We start from the raw sequence: 16,517 nt of genomic DNA, 5'->3' as shown, positions 1-16,517 counted from the left end.
GGTGTCCTTTAGTAGGGGTTTCTTTGCAGCAATTCGACCATGAAGGCCTGATTTCACTCAGTCTCCTCTGAACACTTGATGTTGAGATGTCTGTTACTTGAACTCTGTGAAGCATTTATTTGGGCTGTAATTTCTGAGGCTGGTAACTCAAATGAACTTATACTCTGCAGCAGAGGTAACTCTGGGTCTTCCATTCCTGTGGCTGTCCTCATGAGCGCCAGTTTCATCATAGCGCTTGATGGTTTTTGCGACTGCACTTGAAGAAACTTTCGAAGTTCTTGAAATGTTTCGTATTGACTGACCTTCATGTCTTAAAGTAATGGACTGTCGTTTCTCTTTGCTTATTTGAGCTATTCTTGACATAATTGAGAGAATGCCAAGCGTGTGCAAAGCTGTCATCAAGGAAAAGGGTGGCTTTTTGAAGAATTTCAAATATATATTTTTGTTACTACATGATTCCATATGTGTTATTTCATTGTTTTGATGTCTTCACTATTATTCTACAATGTAGAAAATATTAAAAATAAAGAAAAACCCTTGAATGAGTAGGTGTTCTAAAACTTTTGACCGGTAGTGTACTTGTACAAGAATACTGCTTTTTGGCAATGGAGTAAATCACTGGAAATGTAAAATGTATATTTAAAACAAGTTTTCTATCAGATTGCATATGCATAGTTACATAGGGGGGCAGGTATCCTAGTGGTTAGAGCATTGTAGTAACCGAAAGGTTGCTAGATGGAATCCCTGAGCTGACAAGGTAAAAATGTGTTGTTCTGCCCCTGAACAAGGCAGTTACCCCACTGTTCCTAGGCCGTCATTGTAAATAAGAATTTGTTCTTAACTGGCTTGCCTAGATAAAGGTTAAATAAAATAAATGCAAGCTGTTTGGCTTTGGATTGTTGTGTGTCCCAAATGGCACCCCATGGCCCTGGCCAAAAGTAGTTTGCTATGTAGGGAATAGGGTGCCATTAGGAATTTTACATTGATTAAGGAGAGACCCTGTTAGTCACATTTAACACAGTAAGATTTTTTTCTAACTAGAAAATACATCTTGTCTAATATACGTTATATATTTAAGCTATAGTATTTATGTCATAGTAAGACCTCATTAATTGTTCAATCTTTGTACATTTTAAAGTAAATTATCAATTTAGAGGACAACTACTGTCGATGTTCAATGTTGCGACTGATGTTAGTTATTGTTATTTATTAACAATATTAAGTTTTTTTCCTTGTTTGGTCTCATTGACAGCCTAGAAGTTTCTACCCACAGTGTGCAAAGGGGAAAAAAAGGAGAATAGCAAAAAAAGGAGAAGGGTATTGGAGGAGCGTGTGGCTAAATCTAAAACCATCCGGTAGTGCTATGGTTGTTCCACATTTCTATATGGCATGTTTCCACTTGATATCTTTGTTCAGTTTGAAGGATAAGTAATATATTTTGAGAAAAAAATCAAAATGTTAACTGCCCAAAAAATTATGAAAATATCTCACATTGTCAAACACTATTTGAGTTGTTTCTTCAGATTAGAACTGTCTTCTCGATATTTGTTACATCCTATTTGTGTTAACACTGTATATATTTAATCATAAACATGTACATAGACAGAAATTACTTTTTTATATAGACTATTACATGTGTAAGTTATAACCATCTGGATGTTCTACTCATTTGTAGCCATGGTAATCCATAGAACCATTCATCTATGCAGTATATCTATTATGCCTGTGGTTATAGCTGCTTTGCCTCTTGCATCGCATATTCAAAATGTGAGCTTTTGCATTTGTTGTAATACGCATATTTTAGAAAATATTCAAGTCTGAGAAGAAGTCATTGGACATGTTGAAATGTGTTTTTTTTACAAAGAGTAATTTTCATGATGTTCGATGTGCAATCTACTGTATTATACCTCTGAAAATAAATAAATAAAAACTGCTGTATTTGATGAAGTACCTCGAGGCGGAACTTCTTGTCTCCTCTTAAAATAAATGATTGTATCCACATTATACTACACTACATCAAGAGACCGATTATCTCAAATCAAATGTTATTTGTCACATGCTTGGTAAACAACAGGTGTAGACTAACAGTGAAATGCTTACTTCCCAACAATGCAGAGAGAGAAATAATAGAGGAATAAATAAAAAGAGTAATAATATGTGTAATGATTATCTGTTGATTTATGTGATGTGCTACACGTAGTCTCCCTGTAGTATAGTGGTTCCAGGGATACTAGGACTCCTGGGGGGGTACTTGGCCTATCCGCAGGGGTAAGATTCGTGAGACCATAGGCCTACTGGTAAAATACACATGAGGGTGTACTTCAGCGGTACTCCGGGCAGAGAACTTCAGTAACCAAAAAAGGTAAGGAACCGCTGGTCTAGTAGTACTGTACTGTATATTTTGTACACTGCATGGCCAATGCTCTTTTAGTATAGTAATTGATGAAGAATTCACTTTAGACTTTTGAGATATACCCCTTTTTAAGGGTATTGAGATATGCCCAATTTAATCTTAAGATGCAGTCCCCATTTTAAGAGTGTTGAGATGCACCCCTCATCGTGAGTTTTGATGTATTGAGATGCACTCTTTTTAACATAATGGGGGCTGATTCAGACAAGTGATGCGTACTTAAATGGAACTTAATTCCCTTTTCATGCACATTTCTCTGTGTATTCTGACCTTGAACTTAACGCACACAGCAAAATCAATGGTGTACATTCAATTCTGCAAGTGTAAAATGTACACTATTTTCAGTGAACATATGAGTCTCACTGTACTGGTGTTAAAAAAACACTATCGAAAGTGTTAGATTTAACTCTGTTGCAGTGTTCCCCATTTTACCCTTACCGTGTTCAAAGAAACTTGATTGTGGTGTTTGCATAGCTCTAATGTAGAGTAATACGCAACACCTACAGTGTAAAACATAACACTTGGTTTAGAAAAGCGTTACAGTAAATACTTATTTGGGTGTTTTAACACTGTATGGTGTCAAGCCTAATTTGCATATTTCTCAGGTTGCATTTTCTTTTTGAATAAATTGTAGAGTTAACACCCATGACTGTATTTGTTTGTGACAGACACATGATTGTTGAACGCTTTCCTTTTAAAGGCCTCTGACTTTCCCCAAGTGAGTTCCTGGGTGAATGTTATCATTAAAATGATACTCTGACAATATATTACATATCATAAGGTCTTGCTTATTGGCCTAGTTGATGATCAAGTTTTACCCTCACACAGTGGTGTTAGGAAACCCCTTGTTTACAGGCCACATCAGGCCTGCAAGTCACATTATGCTGGCTTGCAAAGTGATGTTTAATTCCTATTGGAATCCTGCTAGAGTTGGAATTTGTATTCACCAGCAACCTGCATTCAGAATGACTGTCAGGGTTAGGAGACTTCATTAAAAAAAAACTACTTTAACCATTTAAACCGGAACAAGCATTTCAGTAATAGGGGCAATAAATCGAATTAACTGATTGGATTAGTTTAAAAAAATGTACTGTCGGGTTCGATCCTCGGCTGTATCACAACCGGCCGTGATCGGGAGTCCCATAGGGCAGCGCACAATTGGCCCAGCATCGTCCGGGTTAGGGGAGGATTTGGCCGCGGGGACTTTCCTTGGCTCATTGCGTTCTAGCGACTAGTTGTGGTGGGCCGGGCACCTGCTGGCTGACCTCGTCGTTAGGTGAATGGTGTTTCCTCTGATACATTGGTGCGGTGGGCTTCTAGGTTAAGTAGGCGGGTGTTATGAGGCGCAGCTTGGCGGGTTATGTTTCAGAGGACACATCACTCGACCTTCGCCTCCCGAGCGTGTTGGGGAGTTGCAGCGATGAGACAAGATCGAAATTGGGGAGAAAAATGGGGTAACATATGTCATGACTGTCCTGATCAGGTCAGGGTACAGGAGACCACCACCCTACAGATTATCTCCCAAACCCCCAACAGAGGAGGAGAGATCTAGGGGTCTGAAGATGTGGGGGTTTTATGACACCTCATGCCCATAATACAGAGAAATTCCTTTGTCCTAACAATGGAGAACTGGCCTCAGAACATTAAACATGCAATAAAGGGACTTTGGAACAATGGTTTCCGTCAGCCACAATGGTGGTTATGACGAAAAGTGGAATATTAAAATGTATGTAACTTTTGTATTTGTTTTTAAAGGTTAAGAGATGACGTTATTATGAAAACATTGTACCTTTAAGAGTTTTCCCAGTATATGCCTGATGTTTATACATTGTACGCTGTTTGGAAAATATCCAAATCAAACAGAATGTTTTGATAAAGATGAAATGTGAAGTTAGTGTCTAAAATCGGATTTTTAGCCAAATCTAAGCCTTGCCCCCTTTACTTGGTCCGCCCAGAGAATTGCCCTAAAGGCTGTTACACCCACTTCTGACCCGAGGGTATAAGACAGGAGAGTGAAGAATTAACATAGAAGACTATTGACCCCAAGCTGCAGCTAAGGTCTAACAAAGTCGACGAACCCCAAAACAAAACACAAGGTTGAAGACAAAGAAATATTTTTCTACACGAGCTACGGACGAGTAGCTGTGTCTAAGCGGGTGAATTCAAGCCGAACCACCTAGCCTCCACTCTCCATTGAATCGTGGTATCGACACCATTCGAGCCGAAGCTGTGAGCTCTGAGCTACAGAGCTGTCTGTCCTCAGAAGACCCCTTTCCGATCAAGGGTGAGGATCAGACCACTTAGCCAAGAAGGACACTGACATCGTGAGGACAACCAGAGAGTTGCGCCGGAGAACTGCGTCATTTAGAAGCCTAAACGACCCACGCGGAGCTTCCCACCTGAGAACTCCAACACGTAATTACATCATTATATTCTGACCCATAAGAGCGGCAGTTCGGGGCAAGGCTAATTTTAAATAAGCATGGCTGACAAATGAACCCAAATGTATATTTCTCTCGTGTACTTCCTTTATTTCTCTCTCTTTAAAATCCCCATTTTGGGTAACAAGCGCCAGAGTGTGTTGGCCCGTTGTACTAAGTCCTAATCAATAGCTAGACTGTGTTTTGTGTATGTGCATTTTTATCATCATTTTAGCTTGCTAGTAAATAAATAATCAACTAAGATTGGTGTGGTAAATTCAGTGGTAAAGCCCGGGTCCGTGCAGATTCCCGGATTATACGACTTTCAGATTATGAGACTGTAGAGGAAATTGATTAATTTAGCGACTGTTGTAATCGATATTCTGATATCCTTTGAGTTAATTTGGGAAATAGAAACTCAATCAAAACAATGTTCCCATGGTGCCCCAGGTTAATGAGTTAATAATTGCTTGATTCATTGCTTAATTCATTTAATCACGTAATTATAAACCGTTAATCATTCGATGAGCAACAGTCGTCACATTAACTAATACAACGTCACGACACATACTAAATAAATAAAAATGTACTGTATGTTATGTCGTGTTTTTGCTATGCTGGATTAAGTGATATGACATGCTATTCTATAAAATCATTTGTCTGTAATTAATATTACCTGATTAAATTAAGTCGGGGCACCACAAAATGTTTATAGAGCTGTTATCTTCCGAATAAACTCTTAAAGACCTGGTAATCCTTTACCACAGTAGCAGTCAATCATTAATCGTCACCTTATTGAGTCTCATCTGAAAGTCGTAAATTCTTCACGAACCCTGGCTAACAAGTTGAATCAAATAATACAACATTTGGTTTATTTATTTACTAAATACCTAAATCACACAGAAATACATCTACACAGGATGGATCATACATTGATTACTAATTATGTCATACAAGAAAACGTCCCTGGTGGACGGAATCAATATGACGGCTGGTTACACAAAGAAAGGGGGTTGGGTTTGAATGAAAGCGCGAAAAGACAAAAGGTTTGGGTCTCTAACGGATCCAATGCAGCTATGCTATCTTAAATACAGAATCTTATGCATTATAAATAACCGCCCATTTGGAAAAGGAAAATGCAAGAAATATTTACTCTGAGCTGCGCTTCGATAGGTTGGTCGTAGATGGAAGGCCGGGTTGCCCAGCAGGGATCTCTTTTGTCCTTTGAAGAATATGTCTTGTGGTAGAACGGATGCGTTGTGGTACCATCGGCGTGTGGTAGAACGGATACGTTGTAGTACCCTGTCTTTCTGAAGAGATTGTCCTTCCTATCCTAGCCCACATTTACAGCTGCTGCTGCTAACTCAACGGCTAGGAGGTATCACTTCTGTAGTGAATAAGAGTTCAAAGTTCATACCAAGTTGCCATACTTTAAGCTCATGCTATATTCTGGCTGGTGTAGTCGAAATTCATCCTTCCAGTGTGTCGATCGTCACCTCCACGTTGAAATTCGCCCTTTTTAACGTATGGACAGCAGTCCTCACGTCCTCGGGAACACAATGCTAATTTCGTTAGGTTGTTTTTGTGCAACCAGAGCTCACACTGAGGTATGCTTAGTTCTGTAGTTGATATGAGCCCTTTTAACGTATGGACAGCAGTCCTCACGTCCTCGGGAACACGATGCTAATTTCGTTAGGTTGTTTTCGTTCAACCATTCGCAACCAGAGCTCACACTGAGGTTGGCTTAGTTCTGTAGTTGATATTAGCCCTTTTAACGTATGGACAGCAGTCCTCACGTCCTCGGGAACACAAAGTTACGTTTTCGTAAAGGGGCTTATGTAGTGGTGGGAGAGAAGGGCGTGTTTCATAGTTTACAGCCAACGTCTGTTCACTGAGTGAGCAGAGTTTTTACTTTATGAAAACCATTCTCTCATTTAGAAGCTAAAATTACATTTCATCTTTTCACAAATAGTTTCATATTTAAACATTTAAATTGCACAACAATACCATGTGAATCATATAACTATAATGTGTAGACTTTCCAAGATACAGTTTGTCGTCCTATCATCAGTAATAATGTCTCAGACGACAACTGATCTGATATCATATTCTTTAAGTACCAACGCATATTTTCAGCTGGTTGGATTGCCGAAATATGGTTCTGTTCCCCACCCCTTTTGACGTTACCAGACTCTCTCTATGTTAACAAAGGGCTTTCCAACAGTCACATCTGTAGAGTAGAGAGAGGAAAGGGAGGAAGGTATTTATGGGGGTCATAAACCTCGCCAACAGGGCAACGTCATGACAGTTATTTATCTTTGTGTAGTTAATCGAGCAATGTGCATGCAAACACGGATGTTAAAAACAATCCTGAAAACGTGCAGTAGAACATGCTGGCAAATATAATAATGGGTGTGGTTTTGATAGGACTGTTTTACTCGCCACAGTGTAAAGCAATAACTCTGGTTATTAACACCAGCACTGGGGGGTTATTTTACACCACTTCGTGTTAATTTCACATGTACAGAGTGAATTTAACTCCTGAATCAACACTACAAATGTTACATTAAGTGGTGTATTAAAGTATTGAGATGCCAGCTTTATTGGGAGTTTTGAGATGCACCCTTTTTAAAGATTATTGGAGTGTTACCACCCCTCTGTCATCAATTCAGGTGTACGTCCCAAATGGCACCCTATTCCCTACATAGTGCACTACTTTTGACCAGGGCTGGTCGAAAGTAGTGCACTAAGTAGGGAATAAAGTGCTATTTGGGATGCACACTGTGTGGATAAACAGAGCGAACATCATCCACCTTTTCGAGATCCAAATGGTGACTTCAGTACAGACATGCAGAAGCTGGGGAGCTGTGGCACTGTACTACAATGCCATCTAGTGTTGGTTATAGAAAGACAGGTCAGGGCTTCATCTACAGTAGCACCATTCAGTGTCACCTGAAAACACGGTATTTCATCTACTTTGTGATCATTCTATATTTACCATGTTAAACTAAAAAAAAACAGTCTCAACAAAGACATTCAAATATTTGTCCAAAACATATCAACTGTGAACCATGGAGGAAAAAACATTCATCTTGGGTGAAATATCAACCTTTCAACTGAGTGATAATTATTACAAGGAGATCTTTTTACACAGAAAAGTTCTCTCTCAGCTGAGTCCGTCTTCATTTGTGACGCCTCAGTCCTATCCTCTGGGTGACAGGAGAACTGAACGGAAGGTCAGAGGATATTCACACTAAACTCTAACACTAATGTTGAAACATGTTTAGCATAAATCTGCCGTGCATGTAAACACACACACACACACACACATAGAAAAAAAAAACGTAATCATCAATGTGACGACAATGTCAGGACCGTTGTACACATGTCAGTTTCATCGTGGGAACATTGTGGCCCTCTGTCAGTGCCACCGTGGCCGTCCATCTGGAATAGATGGTGATCAGCTTTCTGTTTACTTTCTCAACATCACCAGAAGGCACAAGTGAGCTGACAGGTCTCCGAACAGTCTGCCGAGGTGAGCTAACAGGTCTCAGAACAGTCTGCCGAGGGAGCGAGGGAATGAGGACAGTGGGCGAGAAATAGAGGGGGATGAGGGAAGATAGGAAGAGAGAGGGATGGCTAAAGGAGAGGGCGGATGCGTTATTCAACTCTACTTTGCCCAAACCAGCTGTTGATCATGAATTCTGAGATTGAGGCCTCCCAAGTGCTCGAGGCGTTACTACAGACCTGGGTTCCTTCCCGGGCTGTGCCACAACCGGCCGTGACTGGGAGTCCCATAGGACGGTGCACAATTGGCCCAGCTTTGTCCGGGTTAGGGGAGGGTTTGGCCGGGGGGGCTTTACTTGGCTCATCGCGCTCTAGCAACTCCTTGTGGTGCCTGCGGGCTGACCCCGGTCGCCAGTTGAACGGTGTTTCCTCTGACAAATTGGTGCGGCTGGCTTCCGGGTTAAGCTGGCGGGTGTTGTTTCGGAGGACGCATAACTCCACCTTTGCCTCTCCTGAGCCCGTTGGGGAGAAAAAGGGGGTAAAATACAAAAAAATATATAAGAACGCTGAGATAGACCTCATTAGACAAGGACTTTATGATTACTATGGCCCTGGATGCCTTCTTCCTCAATCACCTTACATAACCCCACTGTATATCACTGTACGTGAAGGCTCTGAGACTATATGTTACAGGCTAACTAAAGCTACATACTTGAATGTAAGAACTTCCAGCAATGGGCCCATTGTGAAAGAGGGTAAGGTTGATTAACCATCAAGCTACCAACATATCTGACATCTATTACCAACTGGGGTAATTTTGACCCCAAGAAGAAACTATTGGAGAAATCAACAGTCATTACAAAGCATTACTCAAACACTTATTTTCGCAGAATTACACAAATTAGCACATTCTGTCAAATGAAAATACACATTTTTCCTTTTTGTAATGTGAACCTTTTTCTAAAGTACACTCTACATTAGTACTATGCTGAATAAAAATCTAAACGCAACATGTAAAGGTCCTATGTTTCATGAGCTAAAATAAAAGACCCCAGAAATTTTCCATACACACAAAATATGTATTTCTTTCAAATCTTGGGCACAAATTTGCTTACATCCTTGTTAGGGATCAATTTGAAGTAAATATCGGCCTGTAATATTCGTGGTAAAAAAAACTTCCATTAAGGGGGCAGTACACCAACATTTGAAATACTTAATTTTACTGGCAAAAAGTGATTCAATTCATTTAAAAAAGTGATCCTGAGAGACATTGACCAAAAACATGCCTTCGTTTTCTTTATTTACGTACCCCACAGCCAGAATCAGCATCGCTTCTAGTGAAACAATATCATAACAAGTTGCACATATAGAATATTGGAGGATATTATAGGAATTTGGGAATTTATACAACAGTGCTGTTTAAGATGAGGGGGGGACAAAAAAAACATTTCATGAGCATGGCCTTATTTCTATTACAGCATATTGGATGACTGTCATTCATATTCCATTCACCCAATTCAATGTAACAGTGATAGGTTTAGGCTACTATATGATACTCAAATTTTCCCTGTACCCATCATGACGTTGCTACAACCTAGCCTATGAATGAAAGTTTAGGTGACAGACAATAACACATTCAATACTGCCTTGCAGAATCTTGCCTGCATCTAGCTGGTCTAGGGTGTAATCATTAGTCCAACAGTTGCAAACAAGAGTTTCTATTTGACAAATTCAAGTGTGTTTATCCCTGTTTCGTTCCGTTTGCTTCCGTTTAAGAAACATTTTAACAGAATCGGCGGAAAGAATTCACCCTTGATCACGCGTAAACACAGTTCACTTTCATAGCAGCCATGTTGTATTCCTTCTTGCATCTATACGCTCTCCTCCTCTCACCTTTTCCCTTCACTTGTGGACTTCAATGCACAACACATCAGCTGTATGTCACCAGGCGAAAAAACCTTTCCAAGCCAAACCATATCATAACCGTTACACACAGCCTACATCGTTGTCACCATATTAGCTAAAGTAACATTATAGTCAACATAGCTAATAGAACTAATGCGTCAGTAAACCCGCTACCATCATGCAGTAACATTAAGGTGTACAGTCAATAAGCAGTTTAGCTCGGGCCCTGGCAATAAATTAGTAAAACCAAAAGCTTACCTTGACTTGGAAGAGTTCCAGTGTTGTGTTGGATAGTCACAGCCAGTTAGCTGCATTTTCTAGCTAAGTAAGTGAAACTGTAAGTGAAAAATGATGAAATATGATGAAATATCTTTCTTGCTTCTCCTTCATTTTGGGAGAAATTAATTTGTTCAAAACTGTTCAAATTTTGTCTTTCTCACTTTGAGTCAACTACTCACCACATGTTATGCACTGCAGGGCTAGCTAGCTGTAGCTTATGCTTTCAGTACTAGATTCATTCTCTGATACTTTGATTGGGTGGACAACATGTCAGTTCATGCAGCAAGAGCTTTGATAGGTTGGAGGATGTCCTCTGGAAGTTGTCATAATTACTGTGTAAGTCTATGGAAGGGGATGAGAACCATGAGCCTCCTAGGTTTTGTATTTAAGTCAATGTACCCGTAGGAGGATGGCAGTTAGCTGTCCTCCGACTACACCAATGTACTACCTTACAGAGTGCTGTTGAGGCTACTGTAGACATTCATTTTTATTTTTATGAAATTCACTGAGGAGGATGGTCTCCTTCCTCTGAGGATGAGCCTCCACTGTTATATAACATTTTCAATAGAATAAAAAAAAAAAATGGATAATACACACAAATACAGCACTATGTGTACATTCAGAGGGTATTTGTTTTACAGTTCTACCAAGTATTCATACCACAGACTTTTATGAGCTGTTTTGACTGCAACTAAGCATATATCCTAGGCAATTTTGTCCATTATCGGAAACGCTAATATAGACTCACCAGGTTAATCCAGGTGAAAGCCATGATCGCTTATTGTCACTTGTTAAAATGACCCCATGTCTCTCGCGTGGCTCAGTTGCTAGAGCATGGCACTTGCAACGCCAGGGTTATGGGTGTGATTCCCACGGAGGACCAGTATGACTCAATATTAGGAAGGTGTCCTTCATTTTTGGTATACTAAGTGTATTTATCAAATTACTATATGCGGAATTAGGTGTTTGTGGTTGAGGTCAAGACCCCAAAGGACCAGAATTGTGGGTTTTTTTAAAGTCCATATTGATACAGAAATTATTAAGATTTGTTAAGAACAGGTTGTTTGACAAAGTTATGAAAATGTTGAAGAATTTAATAAACTACCTTTGGGCTAGGATTTTTTTAAATTACCCCAGTCGGTAGCTTGAGGTAGGTTAAGTGCATTACGACGTAACTCACTGATAACAAATCCAAATGGTGCGTACATAACAATTGACTGATTTGGGAATTGTGAAATGATTGACAGCCTCATTTCATTATTCCAAAACGGTCCAAAGGAAATTACAACATCAACCAAATAGCACTCACTCCTAATCCACATAGACACACACACTGTTTGTACCACAGAATTAAATGGCACAAACCATAGCTACAATATAATTATGTTATATCAGGTTAGCCGTTCCCTCTCATCCCTTGGGAACTTGGCTGAAAACGGTTTGATCGGTTTCCTTTGTTTTTCTATTCCTCTGTTTCTTATCCCTCTCGTTAATGAGAGGGAGGGGGAGAGCGAGAGACAGACAGCCAGCCAGCATAATAGTTTCAGAGTACTGCCATGTCTCCAACATGATGCACGTCAGCACACGGGCAAATGATATCTCTCTCCAAATCGCCTGGGTGAATCATGAGCCTGTGTATCCTTAGCTGAAATGCACAGAGAGACTTCTATTGGCCGAGCGATGCCTCCTGCTTTGTTAGAACATTGGAATACAATTCATGTCCAGCGTTTTATAGTGTGTAATACAACTGCGGAAATTAAGAGAAAAACTTGATGTATATAGAATGTTGTAAACAAAATGTTTTTTTTTTGTGTGTGCGTGAGTGTGTGTGTGTGTGTGCGCGTGCGTGTGTTCATCCGTGCCTCCTTCCCTCTGTCTTCCCTGTCTGTTGCCCGGGCAATTATCAAAAAGCTCATTTGTATCAAGGTATAACATCTTGGGTACCTGCTTGAAATATTTAAAAAGAGCATCTTGCTTTTAATCATTGGTGCACCTCTACAGGATTCAAGCTGATTCAACTCGGGGGAGTGGAGACTCAGCCCTTTGAAAGGCTCCCACTTCAACCACTTCGTCTTCAAACCTCCAAAAAACTATGACTAAATAATAGCACATCACTGATTCTCTCTGTAGCAGGACTTTTTCAAAGGCAATCCCCCACCGAGGGTAATCTTTCCTGCATGGTTTTATGTCAATGGTCGAGGGAAACTTCACCACGTTTAATGAATATGAGGTTAAAAAGTGGTGAAGTTTCCCTTCAAAAGATCCTAAATGTTGCAACTTGACACTTTTTCCTGTATGGTGGAGGTGTCCATCATTAACAACACACACGGCTATATTAGTGAAGTTTGAGTACAGAGTTCTGTTTCTAAGCAGCTTACCACAGCCTGAGGGATTGGTTTGTTCTCTTCATTCTCTCTTCCTTTGTTCCTTTCTTTCTTTCTCTTTCTCTTTCCTCCACTCCTCTCCTCTGCTCCAAGCCCCGTCTAGACACTCACTATCTCCTCTGACATCATAGGGGGAAGCCATCTCTATACCCAGGACCATACTGGACCTGAATGACACGCTATTCCCTACACTCTTAAAGAAAAAAAAGGGGTTCCAAAAAGGTTGTCCCCATAGGAGAACTCTTTTGGTTCCATGTAAAACCCTTTTTGGTTCCAGGTAGAATCAATTTGGGTTCCATCTAGAACACTCTGTTGGGTTCTACTGCACATGGAACCCAAAAGCGTTCTACCAGGAACCAAAATGGTTCTACCTGCAACCAAAAAAAGGTTCTTCAAAGGGTTCTCGTACGGGGACAGCCGAAGAACGCTTTAAGGTTCTAGATAGCACCTTTTTTTCTAAGCGTGTAAATAATATGATTTTTAGGTGAGGTTTACCAGAAGAAAGTTCTACAAATTATTTGAGTCACTCCAACAAAATCAATGTCATTATTTGAAATAACTGGACATCATCTTAGCTTTAAAAGAAGCCATCTTTAAGATATCCACATAGCATTCTTGGAAGTGCTACGCTCACAGATACAGTGCATTCGGGAAAATATTCAGATGCTTGACTTTTTCCACATTTTGTTACATTACAGCCTTATTCTAAAATAGATTAAATTGTTTTTTTGGTATTGGATGGTATTGGACAGGTGATGAGCGGTGCCTGGTTTCCTCCAGACGTGACGCTTGGCATTCAGGCCAAAGAGTTCAATCTGGTTTCATCACACCAGAGAATCTTGTTTTCTCATGGTCTGAGAGTCCTTTAGGTGCCTTTTGGCAAACTCCTAGCGGGCTGTCATGTGACTTTTACTGAAGAGTGGCTTCCGTCTGGCCACTGTACCATAAAGGCCTGATTGGTGGAGTGCTGCAGAGATGGTTGTCCTTCTGGAAGGTTCTCCCATCGCCACAGAGGAACTCTGGAGCTTTGTCAGAGTGATGATCGGGTTCTTGGTCACTTCCTTGACCAAGGCCCTTCAACCCCGATTGCTCAGTTTGGCCGGGCAACCAGCTCTAGGAAGTCTTGGTGGTTCCAAATGTCTTCCATTTAAGAATGATGGAGGCCACTGCGTTCTTGGGGACCTTCAATGCTGCAGATATTTTTTCGTACCCTTCCCCAGATCTCTGCCTCGACACAATCCTGTCTCTGAGCTCTACGGACAATTCCTTCAACCTCATGGCTTGGTTTTTAATCTGACATGCACTGTCAACAGTGGGACCTTAAATAGACAGGTGTGTGTATTTCCAAATCATGTCCAATTGAATTTACCACAGGTGGACTCCAAACAAGTTGTAGGAACATCTCAAGGATAATAAATGGAAACAGGATGCACCTGAGCTCATTTTTGAGTCTCATAGCAAAGAGACTGAATACTTATGTAAATAAGATATGTTTTTTTTTTCAAACAATTCTAAAAAATAGTTTTTCCTTTGTCATTATGGGTTATTGTGTCTAGATTAATGAGGGAAAAAAATATTGAATCAATTTTAGAATAAGGCTGTAACTTAACAAAATGTGGAAAAAGTCAAGGGGTCTGAATACTTTCCGAATGCGCTATACATTTGTATGTAACACGTCATACTGATACCAAGGAGGCCTACCATTGAAACAGATGGCATCCATGCCATTTTAGTTCAAGCTCATTGCCGACCAGCATAATCCCCTTGGAGGGATATGGGTCTTCATTGACACTAGGAAAAAACATCAGTTTCTCAATTTCCCTCTTCTTTGTCTCACACATTACATTTGTGTATTTTCTGGTCTTTGTCTTTCCCTCTGTGCAATAAAAAGTTAGCTATTAAGAGGAAAGTGATGAACTAACACAAACCAGAAGACTTTCTCTGCTGCTCTATGTTCTAAAACTATAATCATACTGAGATAAACCCACTAACATACTTACAAAGAGAAAATAACTCAACCCTGAGTACCTTCATGTCCTATCTAAACAACACTGACATGTCTCCCACTGTAATGTCTCCCCACAGAGGATGTCTCCACTCCCATTCACTGGAGCAGTGCAGGATATGCTTCAACCCCTTCAAGTGGCCCATTTCTCTCTCTCTCTCACACACACACACACACACACACACACACACACACACACACAGAGGAAGTGAATCAGAGAGCGGCTGAGGGCTTTCTTTCAAAGGGATGGGACATAAACGACAGCGAGGTAGCCAAGCCCAGCAGGCTCTCTCTCTCTCTCTGTGTGTCTGTGAAAGGGAAAAGCTCTGCATGGACCCCAGCTGAACCAGCTAAAGCCTGGACCTTAAAGGGACTGTTCACCCCCTGAAATTACAGTTAAATTGGACATAACTCTCAAAAGTGGTCTAAAGTCTGCAGACCACAATTCCAAAAAATGGGAGTTGGAGGTTTGATGACAAGTTTGAATTCAGCCGTGAATTATCTACACTCTTCTTTTGTGAATTAATCAAAAACATTTTGGGGAAATTATGGTCATTTTCTGACCATTTCTACACTGAAGAAAAATATAAACGCAACATATTGGTACCATGTTTCATGAGCTGAAATTAAAGATCCCAGAAATGTTCCATACACACAAAACCTTAACAAAAATGTTGTCTACAAATTTCTTTACATCCTTGTTAGTGAGCATTTCTCCTTTGCCAAGATAATCCATCCACCTGACAGGTGTGGCATATCAAGAAGCTGATTAAACAGCAGGATCATTACACAGGTGCACCTTGTGCTGGTGACAGTAAAAGGCCACTCTAAAATGTGCAGTTTTGTCACACAACACAATGCCATAGATGTCTCTATGGTTTTGAAGGAGCGTGCAATTGGCATGCTGACTGTCCACCAGAGCTGTTGCCAGAGAATTGAATGTTAATTTCTATACCACAACGTCGTTTTAGAGAATTTGTCAGCACCTTCAACAGGCCTCACAACTGCAGACCACGTGTATGGTGTCGTGTGGGCAAGCAGTTTGCTGAGTGCCCCATGGTGGCGGTGGGGTTATGGTATGGGCAGGCAAAAGCTACGGACAACGAACACAATTGCATATTTTTCAATGGCAATTTGAATGCACAGAGATACTGTGACGAGATTCTGAGGCCCATTGTAGAGCCATTCATCCGCTGCCATCACCTCATGTTTCAGCATGATAATGCACGGCCCCATGTCGCAAAGATCGGTACACAATTACTGGAAGCTGAAAATGTCCCAGTTTATGTCCCAGACATGTCACCCACTGAGCATGTTTGGAATGCTCTGGATCGGCGTGTGTTCCAGTTCCCGCCAATATCCAGCAACTTCGCACAGCCATTGAAGAGGGGTGGGACAACACTCCACATGCCACAATCAACAGCCTGATCAGCTTTATGCAAAGGAGATGTGTTGCCCTGCATTGAGGCAAATGGTGGTCACACCAGATATTGACTGGTTTTCTGATCCACGCCCCTACCTTTTTTTTAAAGATATCTGTGACTAACAGAGGCATTTATGTATTCCTAGTCATGTGAAATTCATAGATTAGGGCCTATATAATGTAT

The sequence above is a fragment of the Salmo trutta genome, chromosome 14 (genome assembly GCF_901001165.1).
Source record: "Salmo trutta chromosome 14, fSalTru1.1, whole genome shotgun sequence".
In the NCBI taxonomy this organism is placed as follows: Eukaryota; Metazoa; Chordata; class Actinopteri; order Salmoniformes; family Salmonidae; genus Salmo; species Salmo trutta.
The sequence above is the reverse complement of the archived record's forward strand: the minus strand, read 5'-3'. Positions refer to the sequence as shown.